The sequence below is a fragment of the Ambystoma mexicanum genome, chromosome 1p (assembly GCF_040938575.1).
Source record: "Ambystoma mexicanum isolate Mex_15411 chromosome 1p, UKY_AmexF1_1, whole genome shotgun sequence".
In the NCBI taxonomy this organism is placed as follows: Eukaryota; Metazoa; Chordata; class Amphibia; order Caudata; family Ambystomatidae; genus Ambystoma; species Ambystoma mexicanum.
Window position 1 is genome coordinate 415,143,830 of NC_090921.1, and position 18,490 is coordinate 415,162,319.

Consider the following 18,490-nt stretch of genomic DNA (forward strand, 5'->3'; position numbering starts at 1 on the left):
AATGACATTAAGCCCTATATCAGAGAAAGCCCTCTAGCTGCACCCCACCGCAAACAAACCACAGACAACGGGGAAGAACCACAGCACGTGCAGACAAGATCCATGATGAGGAAGAAGGACGCATGAGCAGCAAAGCCAAGACATAAAGAACCCTTGTGCAAGTTGTGGCTTAAACTGGACATTTCCTCTAAACAAAAGGGAATAAGGACATAAACGGACACTCTGTGCATCCTAGTTGCAGGGTGAAGAAGAAAATTGTGTATTTAAGCCACAACACGTTTGTTGACACGAACCTGTAAATCAACCCACACTTAAGCGTTGTCGAGAAACAAGACTCTAACAGACGGTGATCAAGGACTTTTACCTTAAGAGCTAAACATAGTATCCTGAATCATCAAATATCAAGACTTCGTTTGGCAGCACTTATGGTGTCCCCCAGCAGAAACATCACAAGGGACGTGCTCAACTACTTCCATTTTGTATTGGCAACCTATCCGTCGCTGGTAGGGAGGGTTGTAGGGAGGGTCGCCAGTGTCACAGACTTTATCCAAGATCCTGCCAACAAGAAAGTAATCTGGCAACTACTCACCGTCATCGCGGAAGCCATCATAGAACTTCCTGAATACAGTGATAAAGACACAAATGATTCCACCGCAGGCGATTCTAGATGAACTCATCAATACACTTTTCTTTCACATCATAGAGGAGTGCCCAGCTATTGTCGGGAGAACCACATACACTCTCATGTTTATTCGAGATCCAGCAAACTCTGAACATTTGAGCAAGCTGTGGATTAAACTCAGTTACGTAGTTGCAATCCACGCTTCAGGAAAGTGCAAGGATTGTTCACGACAAGGGAAGGGCCTGTAATCCTGAACCCAGCAAGGTGGGACAAATGTCCCTGTCACCCGAGGACAGCCGACTGGCGCACAACGTCCTCTTCCGCCTAGTCACTGACTTTACAGAAATGGTGGGGAGACCTATTGAGGTTGACGTCCTCACATTTATCAGAGATCCAGCTAATGTCGCACAGATGGGAACGCTCCTCCATGGCATCATGCTGCAAGTGGAGCTGTCCAACTTTCAGAGAGATTATATGAGGAGATTCCAGTGAAACCTTCCGCCGAGGGACAGATCGAGGAAGCAGAGGCAAGCACTTCATCTTTCCGCCGAGGGACAGATTGAGGGAGCAGAGAAAAGAACTTCGCCTTCACTTGTTTTGATTGCCATTTTTTCCATTTCTTCACATTGAACAGTGTCCAGCATGTCCTCAGGACTGAAGTAGATTCGGGGGGTGGACTGGGAACTCACCTATTTTGAATATGCACATTAAAAGTGACTCATCGAAGTGTTCGTCTAACCTATTTTGCCATAGTCTAGCAAGGTTACTGCATCCTGTATCAAGAGACAATCGTCACCCGCAAGAGGGGGGACACTGTGAAGCACCAGACACTTTATGACACAAAATGTTCGAGAACTAAATCAAATTGAGAAAAACAGTAACATTGTCATTGAATAAATGATCAAAATGGTGGCCCAGAACAGTAACCTGGTCCTCCCACAAGCAGAGGGGCATCCTCACTTTTCAGGGAGGAAATGCTGCCAGTTATTATACCGCAATAGCATGTATCTATGCATTGTGTTTATCATTATTTTGCTATCATTAACAATCAAAACTGTATTTTTCCTTGGTGCACAAAGCGGTCCAATTTCAGTGCACCCACCTGATGATGTATGCATGAGTACCACAAAAGCACCCAGACCCTATTTAGTTATCTCAGTCCCAAGAAAATCTGTTGGTAAGGCAAATGAGCTGAAAATGAATTTAATTAGCAGTGATACATACACACTAGAGGCGGCAAATGAAGAGAATAACTGGAGACAGGGTTAGCACGGAATGAACGGAAACTTAGCACTGACATCTACACGCACCCACACACTGAATGCACACGAACCAGGGCATGTGTCAGTGGCCACAGAACCTCAAGCGAAGGCAACTGAGACTATGAGACTGCCTACCGAACAATCAGTCCTAGAAAATAATGAGAGAGACTGAAAATAATCGAGAGAAATGCCAACGAGAGAAGACTTAACAAAAGCCCTTAAGAAGACAGAGGCGGCAGTTGGAGAATTCACTGCAAGGACACAAATGTTAATGGATCATGTATTCCCATTCATAGCCAAAGCGAAGAAGCGACATGAGGAACTCAAAAATTAGACCGCATAGACTGTATTGCCCAGCACACAAGTCCCAACACAAGGAACAAGTACCAGGCCCACAATGCAGCCATACACTGGGCCGGCAACAGGCTGGTGGTTGATAAAGGCACTTATAGAGAGCAGAAAAAGGATGCAAGAAGAGAAGGAGAGAACTGCAAAGTCCATACCCACCACATCAATGCAACTAAGGAAAACTGCTCCATTGACCAGGAGACCTGCGAGTCACCCAGCAAGGATAAGGCACACAAACTCGTTAAGAGATGTAGTTATAGCAAACTACAGGAAGACACTAAGAATCAAGAGAAGCCCACACGAAGATAACAATGAACTGAACGATTACCTGGATAGCACAACACATCTAGGAAACAACATTTGGTATCAACACATGAAAGTAGGAAGAAGAAGATCAGAAGGCGAATGCTTAGTTTGCGCACTCCTACCGTACAGCATGGGGAAGTCCAAGATCTTCGTGGCTGTAGACATTGATGTCCCGACAGCACACTGTTTGTCACACGTAGCAATGTACAACACCAGAGGACAGTTTATGGGAAGGGATGCCTCACTGATATGGGCAACCAAATCGAATTACCCCGATGAAGATCACTACGTCCAGGACATTAAGACAAGAAATAGAGCTCATACTAGGAATCACGTGATCAGGTATGAAAAGCCAGGAGTTAAAGGAGCAGGAATAAGATGGGAAATTAACCCAAGGCTGAACGTCCAAGGAAAACTCCAGAAGAAGCTCAACTTTGGAGAAACAGAGGCCAGATGCAGATTTGGGGAACAGTGCTTTCACCAAACGGATGGGAAGAAGGAGTGGTGATCTGAGGAGCATGGATGGTCCTTGGAGCATGCAAGGAAGCAATAGAAAACTCACAGAGGTTGTGCAAACCTTTATAGCTGAAACTCACAAGATTACTGACATAGGTCGAAGACAGAGGAGGACCCTTGAAGATAGTGCCACTGGAAAGCCCAAAATTGTGCTTCAGGAACAATGGCACAAGGAAGATGGGAGAAAATGAGAACTGCCGACACATTTTTGAAGCACCAGCAACTCACTTCATCAGTGTTTGCAACGATCCTCATGCCATGGATCCAAGTTGGAGTGAATACCAAATGGTTGCAGATAACCAGATGGGAGTTATTGCAGACCATCAACACTACCATAAAAGGATTCAATGCGATTAAGGAAGAATTAAGAGCAATGAGATTGATGACTCTACAAAACAGATATGTACTTGACATGATCACAGCGATGGATGGAGGAGTTTGTGCAAAAATCGGAGAATCATGTTGCACGTTTATACCTTCTCACGATGAGGAAAATGGAACTTTAACAGAAACCATAAGTATGCTGGCAAACCTACAAAACCAGATGATTAATGAAACTGACAAAGTTGATGATGACAGCTGGTTTGGAACACTGTTCTCATGGGTCCCACAATGGATGGCAAACATATTCAAGCTTCTGGGAGCCCTGCTCTTAATGATATTATTAGGACTTTGTGTTATCAAGATATTCCTCTCACAATGCCAGAAAACTGCGAAGAAATCCATAGGGATGAAGATCATGATCAATGTCAAACCAGGATGGAAGCCCAGAGACCTGACCGATGAAGAAACAAGAGACTTTGTGAAGGCCAGCGAATATGCGCCAGAAGGAACAAAGTTCCTGTACCCCAGGAAACGTAGAAATTATGAAGGAAAATTGATCTATTGCAACCCAAATGGACAGTGCCAGCTAATGACCTGGAACAAAGACGAACATGTAAAAACAGCAGGAAGTTTGAAAGGAGTGATAAAAATATGGACTCCAAAGAAACATACGTTCACACCGTCATGTACAAACCCAGAAGACGAAGAATTGGATGCAGAAGAACCAAGTAAGAATAATCGAAAGGAGAAAGAAGAAGTGGTCGATGAACCGACCAGAGGGGGGAGTGTAGAGGAGGTCCCAGATAGGGCCTGCACTCCAGCCACCCATTTTGAAATACCAAGAATATACTTGCCAAGATATGTGACGTATGAGGAGCAAATATACCAACAGAGAGCCACACTGGGGCTCTGCCCAGTGCCCATCAGAAGAGCAATACCTGTTGAAGTGCCAATAACCAGACAACCATGGGCAGCACGGTACCAATTGAGACAACCATACCAACAGTTGACACGAAATGAAGACTACTTGCAAACTGTCCCCGAAGAGAGCCAAAGGGCCTTAATCGAAGGCGAATGCTGACAAACACAAAGGCCAGGACAGATCTACAGATGAACAAAATAACAACCAAAGGATGACAAACAATGATGAAATTATATGAATAAAGAGGTAAAGGACTTAAAAGGAGAAACGATGCTGAAATTTAAAGAAACTTAACCATAAAGCAGAAGGCAAAATATCCAACTGGCTAAACGCCTGTAAATAGGCTTAGAACGCAAGAAGCTAAGGAAACGGTACTGCTTGCTATGCTTAGTAGAAGAATAGAGCGGCAAGTGCCAACTATATCTACCTCACAGAAGCACATTATACAAGTGCGACTCCATTTTACAAAAGCAGAATTAAGCCCAGAATGGTAGGGGTCAAACAAGCCAGGATTTATATAACAGCACAAAGCAAGACGAAAGAGCGGAATCGAAACTTAGCAAGAAGCAGCTCATGCCTGGGAATTTGAGGTCACCCAAGAGAGGGAGGAGAGCGGCAACTTCTAAGAAACAAAACTTAAGAGCATAGCAGCCAGCCAGTGAAGGTCGAGATAAGGAGGCCCAGGCAGGTAGCAAGGCTAAGGGAAGAATCAAATACACAAAAAGAGGGAAAATGAAGCAGATTCACGGTGTACTGACACGTGACCAGCCAAGCGCGAAGAGGTACCCATGTCTGATGTCATCCAAACCCAGAGGATGCCATAACTTCTCCTGATAAGAAGCTACAGTTTCGAGGCCATCCTCTGCCAACTAATTGACAGATAGCCTTAAAGTACTGATTGATGGAGGGGAGGCAGGGTGAATCTTGGGGCATACCGCACCTGGGCGATCATTCTACATGCTGCTAATTAAAGTGGAGATTTATGCCTAGGGGTGTAACCCACCCAATCACAATGGACCAAATAATCAAGGGTCCTATAGCTAGTAGAACCAATGAGACGTTGTACTTTTATTGACGTCTGACATGAATGATGTAGAGGGAAGGGCGTAGACGCACACCTGATAAGAGCTATCCAATCCTCACAATCTGTTACGATATACAGATACAGTACCTACACTTAAGTTTTGTCTTTAACCAATAGAATTGCATGACAAACTTTTGAGTGTTACACGTCAATGATGACGAGAATGTGCTATAACTATTGCTGACTGAATGAAGAATTTGGAAGTTGAAGCAAGACGGGCGATCGCATCACTGATGATTTCCTATTGTTTCCCCGTTTATTGTACTTGTCATTAAACAGACTTCCCTTTGCCAAACCATTGAGTTTTCCTTATTGATTGGTGTTGGAGTAAGAGAATCCCACACCCCATCCACCCCAAGGTGCAGCTATCTCGTTTTAAAGTACTCGAGGGTGAGCTCTGATCCCATGGGCCTGTCAGAGGTCACTCCTCTCTCCTGTACACCATAACGGAATGCATCAACAACAGAGGGGACGTCTGCCTTCACCAATTTTACCGCACTGCTACTTTAAAGGGGACGAAAGAATGATCTGCCAGAGTAACTACTGGAAAATGCAAGACCTGAACGTCAGTACAATGTAGTAAGGACCCTAAACGTTGTAATATAATTGAACCAGTGCTGCAGTATGCAATAGTACGGAAGCATAACGTGTCTTGGTGTAATGCAGCAATGGCAAGCACCTTACAGTGACAGGAAGAAAATGTCCTTCATGACGCAAGTACTTTCTATAGTAACCCCATTGGTACACACAGTGCTGTGAACCGTAAAATATGTAATATATATTGCTGCATGTACATCAAACACATATTATTTTTGGTAAGACAACATATTGAAAAGGAAAGCAAGGCCGTACAAGCGGCAACCCTTCCACAACAGCATACGGGCATAGGAAAGGAAAGAAACTCTGTGCATAGGGAAATGGACAGCGTGGAAGTCAAAGTGGAGAAATTGGTGGACAATTGTATCACTTTAAAAGTTGCGTTCAAGAATATCATTTGGACAAAATAACACAGCACTGGCACACCTGCATGTGTACTCCTTCCCCATGTCGGAGCATCCCATTCCCTCAAAAACCGTTTCATGGGAGACGTTACTTTAATACATCAATCTCTTCCTCCCCTTCTCTTCCTCCCCTCACAACCAAATTGTGCAAATCCCCATTTCTCCACAATATGTACTTCTTCTGCCCCTTCCTTTCCAAATGGGGGGTATGCATGTGTACAAGGAAACGATAATAATGAGAATGTTGCTGACTGTTTGAGTGGTCATTTTATTTGTACCTGAAATGGGGTTCTGACTCAGCAGCACACAGTCCTCGTTGCAATGACCGCAAGTAAGAAAAAGGTAGGTGTCCTATCTACGCTGCAGCTGTCCGGCCTATCCGCAATGACTATTGAGGTATCTGTACGCCGCCAGCATGCTCTGCACATCCGCATGTTGTCTACCACCAATCAATGCGTGTACGCCCGGACATTTATGCGTAGTGCAAGTACACATATGTGTACCTGTTCCTCTGTGTCCTGCCGACATTGCCACTGTGCAGCATATGCGAAGTAGCGTTAATTAGGTCGGGCGTCCACCCACGTCCTACATGTAGCTATGCAGATAAACATCCCACCTGCTGTACCTTATAAATACACAGCGTCTCCCTAAATTGTTGGCGCAAGTGTGGCGCACTTTTAGTCAGTAGAGAAAAGGCAACGGTGTGCATAGGACACACATGCACATGCGCACAACATATTCCACCCAAAACGCGTGCTGCGGAGAGCCGTCCCAAAGGAGAACTGTGGCGAGGTCACCATGCGACCGCACCCACTCTGGGCGTGAGCCCTTATTTCGGGGACAGGAGCCAGACCCTCGAACAGCGGGAAAATACACGCTTACAGACACACCACAATGCGCCGTTGCACATGTATGTATGGTTTGGAACAATGTAGGCTTGCTTTTCGGGTGAAAGTTTTCCACAGCAACCCTACAAAAGGGCACACCCCAGAGGTGCTGTGCAATCAGTTTGCAGCTTTGCTGAACAAAGTAGCAGTCCACATAGGTTTGCCCTGTAAGTAATGCTGCACCAAATCTGATGTGCTACAGTGCATCTGCAACTAATAGCAATCATGTTAGTCCGGCTGAGTACGCAGAGTAATGGCAAAATTATGAACGGACCTTGCTGTGCCAAACGAACCGCAGCTGTGATATTCCCCATTGTCCCAATCGCATGGGTAGCTAGCGGCAAATGGGAGTAAGCGCACGTGTATTTCCCCAAGGACGGCGAGGGCTGTGTCCCAATGAAGCAGAAACATTTCTTCTTCCCTTTCCATTTTCTTCTTTGCAGCATGCCGTCATTGTGTACTGTTAAAAAGTTCCACACGCTTCCACCAATGACATTGAAGAGCTCTCCATGTAACAGTATCAGTTCTGTACAACAGTCCTCTGTGTATACACCCGACCCAGAAACATTATTGCGCAAGCCCTGTGGCTCCACTGTCCCATTTCCATCACCGCCATCCTGAAAATCCCTGGATGTGGCTTTGTGCTGCGTGCGGGCGTGGGGGCACAATGTGCAACCAGGGTAGGGGAAGTTTGTTATAAGGGGCAGCTCTTAAAAGTGCTTTTTTGTAGTTTGTTTTTTAGATGCTTCTAGAGGAACACCTTTTTTATTTTTTATTTTATTTTGTGTTTTATTGTGAGTACATTGTTACAGTAAACTCTTCACCGCATCTTGTAGACAGGCAAACAAAACAGCATTACCAATGGGCGACAAAGAAATGCCATCTGGTTGGAAACATTTTGCATTTCCACAAATAATGAAGTCATTGTTGCAGAAGAACATCCCAGCAGCGGATATAAAAGTATTCATGCTTCTGTTGATGAGACACCTTCCTGTGTCTGGCCCGGAACAACATCCATGAGCAGTGGCCATTACTCTTCGTGGTGTTATCGATGAGTACAGCACCTTGGCATTGGGAAAAAACCTCTTCACTAATTTTAGCAACCTATTTAGTCAACAAAACAAATGAAGGTACGCATGCATATGTAATGTTGTGCTCACACTTGGAGTTTGTACTAATCACCATATGCGTTAAAAGAATGTACCCTTTTGTTAAAAGAAGAGGCATTCTCTTTATACAGCGGCGTTTAAGACCTGCTGACCTGGCAAGAACTTGTTTTTAACAGAAGAATTGTGTTTGGTCACTGTATGTCGAAGCATGCTGAGCCTGCTAAAACTATCTGCAGATTACGGGTGGGGGAAGGAATGAGTAAGCATAGCCTTGAGCACAGAGATATGGGCACAAAGGGGCACGAAAGAATGTGAAGACCGGGATAACAGGAAACCACGATAGACCACGATAGCAAATGTGCAATGGTTGTTCGTTAAACTCCAACTGGATACTTCAGATAAGCTCCAACTGGAGATCCGCCCTGGGGTGGACGTGTTCTATGTGCAAGGCAATGTAAACAGGAAAGTATAAAAGAGCATGATGTGTAGAGGAAGGCGCGGCACTTCGACGACTTGCTTTGCGAGGCGTTTGAACTTGCAGCCCATTCGCGAATGCTTGTGCATTAATAAAGTAATGTTTACTTGGCTCTTTTCTGTCTGAGTTATTGCAGGGTCCCTCATTGTACTGGTCATGGTGACGGTGAGAAATCGCACCCACACAAACCTAAACAAGACATGTAACCCATATGCATGCTGCCGTAGTGGATGACGATAACATCACCTCTACCGAAAGTGGCCAGGTCTTTGCAAAGTGCATCTATGTCGGCAGAACTGCGCTCGTGGACACCATTGCACAATGCGACCACTCCTTCCAACCCAAAATTGCCATCAAGTTTCTTTCCAGGGCATACTTGTGCAGATCTAGTAAAAAGGCATCACCTATTGGCAACAGAATGGGTTTAGTCATGCCAGCCAGCCTCACTACGCAGAGTATAATGTACAGCAGTTTGAACGCCCCTTCCTGTGAACCACACCCACAGCTCCTGATTGGATAATCCCGAAAGATCCATGTGCATTGGACAGCAACGTAAAAAGCGCAGATTGTGGCACGTGTGGTGCCCAAAGTACCGCAAGGGCTGCACCTGTCATGATCTCTGCTTCCAAAAGATCAGGACTTGCCCGACTCCCTTGGAAGCAGACCCATAACCCCGGTTCCGAGTGCCAGCCAGTCCCAATTGGGACCTTTTGGACCCTGTCCTGGCGCCAGTGGCACCAGGCTCATAAAGATGCCCAGTCCCAGCGCTGGAAGCGCCGGGCTCATAATGCTTGGGTGGACTTACCTGCAGCAGACCATGCTGCTTACTTACCTGCCAGTTGAACCCCTGATCCTCTTCTGTTTGGGACTACTTTTCCTGTTGGGTGGGGCAGGAGCCACTCCCTAGGTTCAGAACACTGGAACTCTTCTGGAAAGCAGGAACTCTTTTCTTAGGCGTGGCTGTGGAAGGAGACACCTAAGCACTACAGGAGGCTATTTAAACCACACCCGATGGATGAATCTTGCTTTGCGTTATTCTGCATTCTCTGCAGCAGAACGCTCATCGTGTCTTCTGCTTCTGATCCTGGGCCTAAGGGAACAAAGGCTTACCATCCTGGAATCCAGTCTTCAGCAGCACCTGTAAAGACAAAGAAAGAACAGGTTAGCACTACGGTCTTCAGTGGCAGCGCATCTCTTACCTGGTCCATCGGCTGTCACCAACGCCTCGCGCTGCATTCCGGCATCTGAAAGACAAAGGCTTACCTACTCTTCGCATGCTCCGGAGGTCTTCGCACTGCATTCCGGCATCTGAAAGACAAAAGCTTACCAGCTCTTCGCACGCTCCGGAGGCCTTCGGCGCTGCATCCCGCATCTGAAAGACAAAAGAAGGTGCGTTTAAAGACATTGGCCAACTTTATTACTCATGTGCCATTACTCCTTCCCACGCCGAATCCAGTGGGTATTCCAGCACCCTTCAGCTTCTCTAAAGCTACGAACTTGTACCTGCAAGATAAAAGGGACAGTTAGTGCGCATCGTGAAGCAGGCTACAAGCGCTTACTTACGTTCTTCCAGGCGCTTCTATTCCTCACGCGGGTTCGATCCTCAACTCTCATCAGCCCGCCATCCGCCATCGCCGGAACCCTGCAAAACAAGAGATATCATTACAAAAGACTTTTAAGACATTTGAAGTGCCCAGAACTTACCGTTCGTGCAGTTAACGACGGACAGCAGTCCTCTGAGGTCAAGAGGCCTGCACCCTTATCCAGTGAAGAAACTGGTTACGGCACCCTGCCCCGAGGCAGATGGAGAGCTCGGCGTTCACTTACCTAAGGTGAGGGTGTTAACCTTTGGGGTTCTACAGGAGAAGAGAAAGGGAAGAGGAGAGAGGCACCCAATAACCCCAGTTCATTAATCCCATATTTTCAATCTGCAGACATCTTACTCTTCGAGTCAGACATACAGTGCACAGAGGTCCAGCCCAAAGAGCCAACCGTGTGTTACACATCACCTTTGAAGATACGGCATTCACCCAGTCAAGACCGGCGCCTCTGCGGGAATCAGGTGAGCGTTACAGCACCCCAGTAAAGCAGGAGCAGTCCTTCTTCCCTTTCCACTACCTTTTGTCCGCACCACCTCATTGGGTATGGGTAAATGGGCACACAAGATTCCACCAATGCCATCCAAGACGTTACCATCTAACACCGTCTGTGCTGCACAACACTTCATAGGCACCGTTAGAAAATCAGCCTGCTAGTGTACTGTCACTTACCAGCACGTCCACTACAAATTTCATTTACTTCCGCACCCACTACCACCAATTTAAGGTACCACCAATTTAAGGTACCAAACCTTTTTCTGCACTATGCGCATTACTGTGTTATAAGTGCCTCTGCGCACGGTTTCTGCCACTGAGCGGCCATTATGTTCTTTGAAAGTATACTGGTTTTTTTCCCATCCCCTACCATGAAGTGGCACGTTATGTTCTCATTGACCCATATCATACAGTGTAATATTGACACAGAAACTCCCTGCTTTCCTTCCAACAATGCTACAAAATATTTTCCCCACTAACCCACCTCCTACATAAACTGTAAAATAATGGCTTCAATAGCAGCATTGAATGTATAGTACCAAGGGAAAGCAACTTTCCAAAAGATCATTCTCTGCACAGCTGTACTTCTGTATAGTCTGCACTATTACAGCAGGCTCTTTTTAAATCTGTTCTCTTATACTCTCCACCCTCTGCAACGCATCCAGAAGAGGAGTGTGCGACTTGGGATGGTATCTATCCTACATTGAAATGTCGCCAATAGCTCCTGGTGGCTGCAAGGAATAAAGTGAGAAGACTCTGCATTATGCAGAAGGCCTTCTGGCCCCTCGGACCACCTTACCTTCAAATCTAACTGCCTATATTTCTTCGTGTGCAAGCTTCCGTCTCCAACTCCCTCAGGGTCACACGCTTCTGCAAAAAAACAGTTGTTGGTAGATATGCTTTTTCGCCTGGGACCTCCCTCTGCAACAGGCTCCCTGCCTCCCTGACACTTGAGGGGAATCATCGGCAGTTCCGGAAGCACCTCAAAGTCTTTCTCTTTGCGTCTGCTGTTTCTGCTCATCTCCCCGGCTAACTGCATGACGTAAACTTAATCTGCACTACTTACCTGACAACTCTGTGTTGTTGGACCCGTGTTACCTCCCCCTGCTAGGCGAACCCCTATACTGGCTTTCTAGCAAACCCCGCACTTGAGGACTGTTTCCTGTATGCCTAACAGTGCATCCACCAACTCGTGTGTACACTTATCTGTGCACTTAGCACAATTGGCCTGTATTTTTACTTATTGTCATTTGTTCTTCTTCCCATGTACTGTACCTTCCCTTCCCTCCACCCATGAACCTGGCCTACTAGGTTCTTTGTCTCTATCTCCCCTCTGTTTGCCCTCCTTTTCCTCATTGTGCTTTGCTAAACATGTGTGTAGGCACATTACAAATGCTGTAGCATACAATTGCACATCATATGATATCATACACACAAAGCATGCACAACAGTAGGATGCCTGCCACTTACCGTGTACACTCCAAAGTTGTTTTTTGTTTTTTGCTCTACCCCACTTACTGCACACTTTTCAAAAAATATTGGGCACTCACAGCACACCTTGCATGTTACTAACTGCAAATAAATACATACAGTTGATGCATACACCAAGGGTGCCTGCTCCTTACATTGCTCACTTGCATCATAGCCTTCTGCACTTCTTTGTGCAAAGAGACCTTCTGGCACACTGTTTTAGTACACACCTGACCCACCAGCCTTATAAACAGCGTATTTCACTCCACAGTTTCCTTTCCATGGATCCCATCCAGTAAATGGCTGGATGTGGCACGTGGAAGCGTGAAAGTACAGCGTAAACCACTGAGTTTTCCTGGTAGCGAGGGAGGCGGTGTGGGGAGTGGGTTTGGGGGTAAATGTAAAACAGGATACGAAGTTGGGTCTGTAGTACTGTCTCAGAAAATAAAAGTTTTTTTGGGGGGGGTTGTCCTGTTTTTGTTATGTACATGCTTGCTTACACATGTTTTGTTTTTTATGTCTTTCAATGTGTTTCTGTTCCCTTCTCCTCCTCACATTTGTACAGACTGAACGTACACGCTTCTCTCACAGTTCTACAGGATTGTATTCAATGCTGCGTGCAGAGTGGCAAACAAAACAGCATTGCCAATGGAGGTAAAAAAAATGTATTTCCTTGGACCCATTGCAAATCTTGCTCCTTTATGCTGGCATATTAGGTGCTGAACATCCCAGCACTGCACATAAAGGCACACATGCTTCTGTTTACAAAACACCTCCCGACCACTGGCTGTGCGCAAATTACACCCTAATGTGCAACACGTGCAATTACCTACACCATGTGCTCGCGAACGCATAGCCCCTCACTTTAGTTGTTCCACCAAGTCTAAAATGCTCTCTGCACCCATTATTCAAAGGTCACCATCCTCATAGAGAAACAGAAGCAACTCTACATGGCTTTAGTATGGTGTGCTGGCTGTCGTCAAGGGATAGGCTCTTGGGTGCATAACCAACGGCCTACGGCCCTTGGCCATGTACCCAATACTGTAATAATAATAATAATAATAATAATCGCCTCATGAAAGGGAACATTTTCCACATACTACAATCCACAAATGTAACATATGATGGGTGGTGCAAAGGGCAACTCATGGCAACCGCAAATAGTGCCATATGGCTCCCTAATGTCCATGGTGGTGTCATAATGGGGACCATATGGAACCGGACGCATATCAGGTCACTTGTTCTGTTGGACCACATCTACAAGGTCCTGCGCAACAATTTTTTCAACGTCACCACCATCGGAGACATGGATACTTAAAAGTGCAAGTCGGATTCCAAGATGGCCGCCGACACCAGATAGACGTGTGTCGACGGCGCTCTGAAGCCCCTCAACCTGGTAAAGCGGTTCCACCACCCCAGTCAGGCTAACGAGAGGCAGAAAAGAAGAAGAGCAGTCCCCGCACCCGGAGAGAATCCCAGACGGAATTCCAGAGAGCAGTGGGCAAGGAATCAAGCGACAACGCGCAGAGAGCAGAAGAGGCCCAGAGGAAGAGAGGGAAACGACGGGGCAACAGACTGCGCGCCCAGTGGAGGACACCGGCTGGCGCGGCTGAGAGACCAGACCTGACGCCCACCAAGAAGGCATGAAGAAGATGGAGAGACCGGGGAATATAAATCGGGACACGGCGAACCCCTGCACACCAGGGCGCACGCCATCCGGAACAGGAACCCTCCGAACCTGAGGGACACGCGCCGCCGGGGAAGGAAGAGAAGGAGCCCACCCAGGGAGGAAGGAGGATGGCCCGACATCGGGACAAGCACTTCCAAGGAAGAGGCGAGGACCGGAAGCGCAGGGAGAAGCCTCCGACTCCATATCGGCCCCAAGGCAGTCCGGCCGAAACGCAGACGGAGGAGTGAAGCCCAGTCCCAGGAGGCGCGGAGGGGCGGTGGGCCAGCCAGCTGCATCAGAGACAAGGTGAGCCCGGGGAGCCACGGAGTGAGGGGAGCCCCGGGGATACCACCTCAGGAACTATACATTTGCAGGGCATGCTCTCCTTATACAAGACACCGGACAAGGGAGGGTCTCGCAACTGGCGGAGGCTCGCTAGGTGGAACAGAACATAGGGGAACACGCCCCCCCCAACGGAAGACACCAGGCAACTACAATTGTCCCCCATCCATGGCCAGAAGGGGACCACGCACGGGAGACCGCCAATCCGTTGACATAGGGGAACGCAAGGCCAAGTAGAAAAGACGGAACTCGATTAACCCAGAAACAGGCCTGGAGGGCAGGAAACGGATCCGCCAAGCAACAGGTGCTCTCCTTTGAAACAATGATAGAACAACAGGCTGTTGCAAGAGGGCCTATACCGCAAAAGGATTGGGAAAAAACGATCGGATAGATAAATAACCACCAGAAGAAGCCCCCAGCAAAAGCAACACATACACGGTGCGTAAAAGCAGACCTGAGAATAGAACGGACACACCAGAAGGCATCAAGGGCTCCAGATTACCTGCCAAGGTCTGGGAAGCCACCCAGGAGGGAGTGGAGAAAAAGATCCCACATCTCAGTCAAATTGCTATATATCGGCTAAACATACAGAAGCGAGCCTGGACCCAGGACAGTGGGGTGAGACTGAGGTACAGAGGCTGAGGCCGAGGACTAGCTACAAATGCAAGGACAAATAATTAACAATACCCTACCAGGGCCCCAGGGCCTCATAGCCATGGCCACCAAAAATAATAGCAGATCAAACAAAAGCGGGCTGCCACCGGTGGACACCTCTCGCCCTCTCATAACAATGTAGGCAAATAAAGAAACCAGCGAAGAGCACAGGGGACACCAAGAAGGGACTACAGGACAGGGCCAACCCGAACACCTAGATCCGGCAACACAAATTTCCCACCAAGACCTACACGGGGAAATGCTCTCCCTGCAAACCACGCTGGCAAGGCATTTCAGGACCAATTTCAGTTAATAAGAACGGACATAAATCAAGCGGTGGCCGAAATTAAGCAGGAGGTAGGTCAGCTGGGTGAGAGAACTGATCTTGTGGAGAAAGGCCTACAGGAGGTGGGCAGAGAAACAATGGAGAACAGCGGGGTGATCGAGAGACTGGACACGGCAACGCAGAATCTAGAAATCAGAATGGAAGACTTGGAAAATAGGTCTCGAAGAATCAACATCAGGCTGAAGTTATTGCCGGAAACGGTGTTAGACAGAGACCTGGAAGAGACAATCCAGGGGATATACGCAGATCTGCTGTGACAGGCCACCCCAGACAAGATAGAGCTGGACAGGGTTCACAGGGTGGGCCGCCTCAACAAGAACCAAATCGAAAGACCAAGGGACGTGCTAGCCGCATTCACGAGATATGCTGAAAAAGAGGCTGTACTGAGGGCAGCTAGGCAGAAAGAACCAATACTATACAATGGTCAACGGATTGAGCTGTACCAGGACCTATCCAATAACACCCTTCTTAAACGACGACAAATGGGTACAGTAATCACAAAACTTAAAGAGCAGGGGATCAAGTACAAGTGGACCTTTCCATTCGGGCTGCTATTTGAGTGGGCCGGTACGCAGAAGTGGATAACTACGCTGCAAGAAGGGGCGAACATCCTGCATATCGAATTGGAACAGGACCAAGGGATGGCCAGACCAGAGAAATCACCAGAAGCAGGAAATGGACAAGACCCAGGCCATGGGAATGGACTGTCATGGGAGAGGGGAGAAGGAGAAGGCCTGCACCACGGGGACCCACCTGGAAAGGAAGGGGCAAAGAGACAACTGGGGCAGAGGGAGCTGAGACTGATGGGGACTAACCCGGAGTGAGTACATGAAAAACGGGGTGGTGGACAGAAAGGTATACAAAGGGGGTAGGAGAAGTGAGGAGCAAACATCATGGGATTAGCAAGGGCGATGATGCCAGTGGAGGGCGGATGTGGCGGGGAGACCTGGAAACAGGGACTTCAGGGCCAGGGAGGGAGAAAAGGGGAGGGGGTCAGGGAGGTAGTGGGGATGCAAGGGTGCCACTCAGGGAACAAAGCGGACAATGAAAACGGGAGCCCGGGTCTGGGATCAAGAGAATGGATGAAGGGAAACAGAGGGGGGGACACACTGAGCAGGGGAGAGCGAGAAACTAATATTCAAGTGGGTAACCCATAACGTTAGGGGTCTCAATTCTCTGCTGAAGAGGAAAAAACTCGAACTATTCACGAGAAGAGAGATACGTGACTTCTTGTGGATACAAGAAACGCACTTACTGCACAAGGACCAGAACCGGCTCAAGTTAAGGGGATTTGACCAAATACTCAAGACATCAGGGGTGACAAAAGCAGGAGGGGTGGCATTGGCTATCAGAAACACACCGAATTTCAGGGTAGAAGAGACAATAAGGGATAAAAAAGGCAGATATATAATTGTAAAAGGCAGGATGGGAGATGGGATATACACAATAGCGGTTATTTACACTCCCAAATCAGGACAGGAAGCTTTCCTGCGGGGCATTTTAGGAAAACTGGAGGGCCATAAAAGGGGCCAAATGATCATAATGGGCGACCTGAACATAGCCTGGGATAGAGCTAGAGATAGATCAGGAAACAAAAGCACAGGAGGGGGAGCAGTGGCCTCGGCAGAGTTGAGGGACAGAATGTCAGGCATGGGTCTGAGAGACGTATGGAGGGAATTAAAAGGGAGCGGGGAGGGTTATACCTTCCTCTGAGAGGTCCATGGACTGCAATCAAGAATAGACTATATATGGGTCTCAGCGAACCTGGTGGGAAGGGTTAAGGAAATAGAGGTTGGCCCCATGGGAATAGCGGACCATAAAATAGTATCAATGCAACTGGAATTGGGAAACAGGAGTAGGGGGGCATGGGGTTGGAAATACCCGGATTCCCTGATGAGGGATCCCTGACTCAGAGAAGATATGGAGGGAAACATGAGAGATTTTTTCGAGAATAACAAAAGAGGGGGGCTTACGGGAGAAGACACCAGGTAGGATGCGTTTAAAGCCACATTGAGGGGGGAAATCATAGCAGCCAAAGTACAGAGGGACAAGCAACTCCAGGCCCTGGAGACACAGTTGGAAGCAGAAGTGGAGGGAGCAACGAAAAAAGTGGCGGAGATACCAAATAGAAACAACCAGAGGGAATATAGAAGGGCAATAGGCCAATTGGGGGAGGGAGCCCTGCTATTTGTAAGACAAAAATACTACGCAAACAAAGCTGACGCTCTACTAACGCGTCTCCTTCGGGGGGCGACATCAAGAAATGTAATCACGGCCTTAAAAACTGAAGCAGGAGAAAGAGCCACACAAACAGAAGACATCCAAGAAATTATGGCCAAATTCTACGAGACACTATACACATCACAGAACCCCCAAGCCCAGGTTCAGGAGGAGTTCCTGGAAAAGATCTTGCTACACAAAATAAGTAGGGAAGCCCAGAATAAGAGGATTGGGAAACTGCCCTCGGGCAAGGCCCCAGGGCCAGACAGCTATACAGCATTATTTTATAAAAACCTTCTCAGGAATATTGGTACCACAAATGACCCACCTCTTCAACTCCTTTAAGGATAAAGGACAAATAGCCCCATCTATGCAAGAAGCCAAAATCTCCCTGATTCTGAAACCAGATAAGGATCCCATGGAAAGGTTGTCCTATAGACCAATAGCGCTCATTAATGTGGACGCTAAAATCTACACAGAAATTCTAGCAAATAGACTAGAGGGGCTTCTTCTGGACCTGATACATCAGGATCAGGCGGAATTTATTAAAGGCAGACAAACGGCAGTTAATATAAGGAGGGTGGCGCACCTATTGGAGAAAGTGGAAAAACGAACACTCTGCCGGTCTTACTATCATTAGACGCCGAAAAGGTGTTTGACCGGGTGGAGTGTTCATTTCTATTCAAGGTCATGGAAAGGATGGGGCTCGGAGCGCCTATCTACAAATGGTGAAGGCAAATTATGAGGGCCCCCAAGCACGGGTAGTAGTGAAAGGAATTACATCACGCCCATTCAATCTACAAAGGGGCACAAAACAGGGCTGTCCCCTATCCCCGCTTC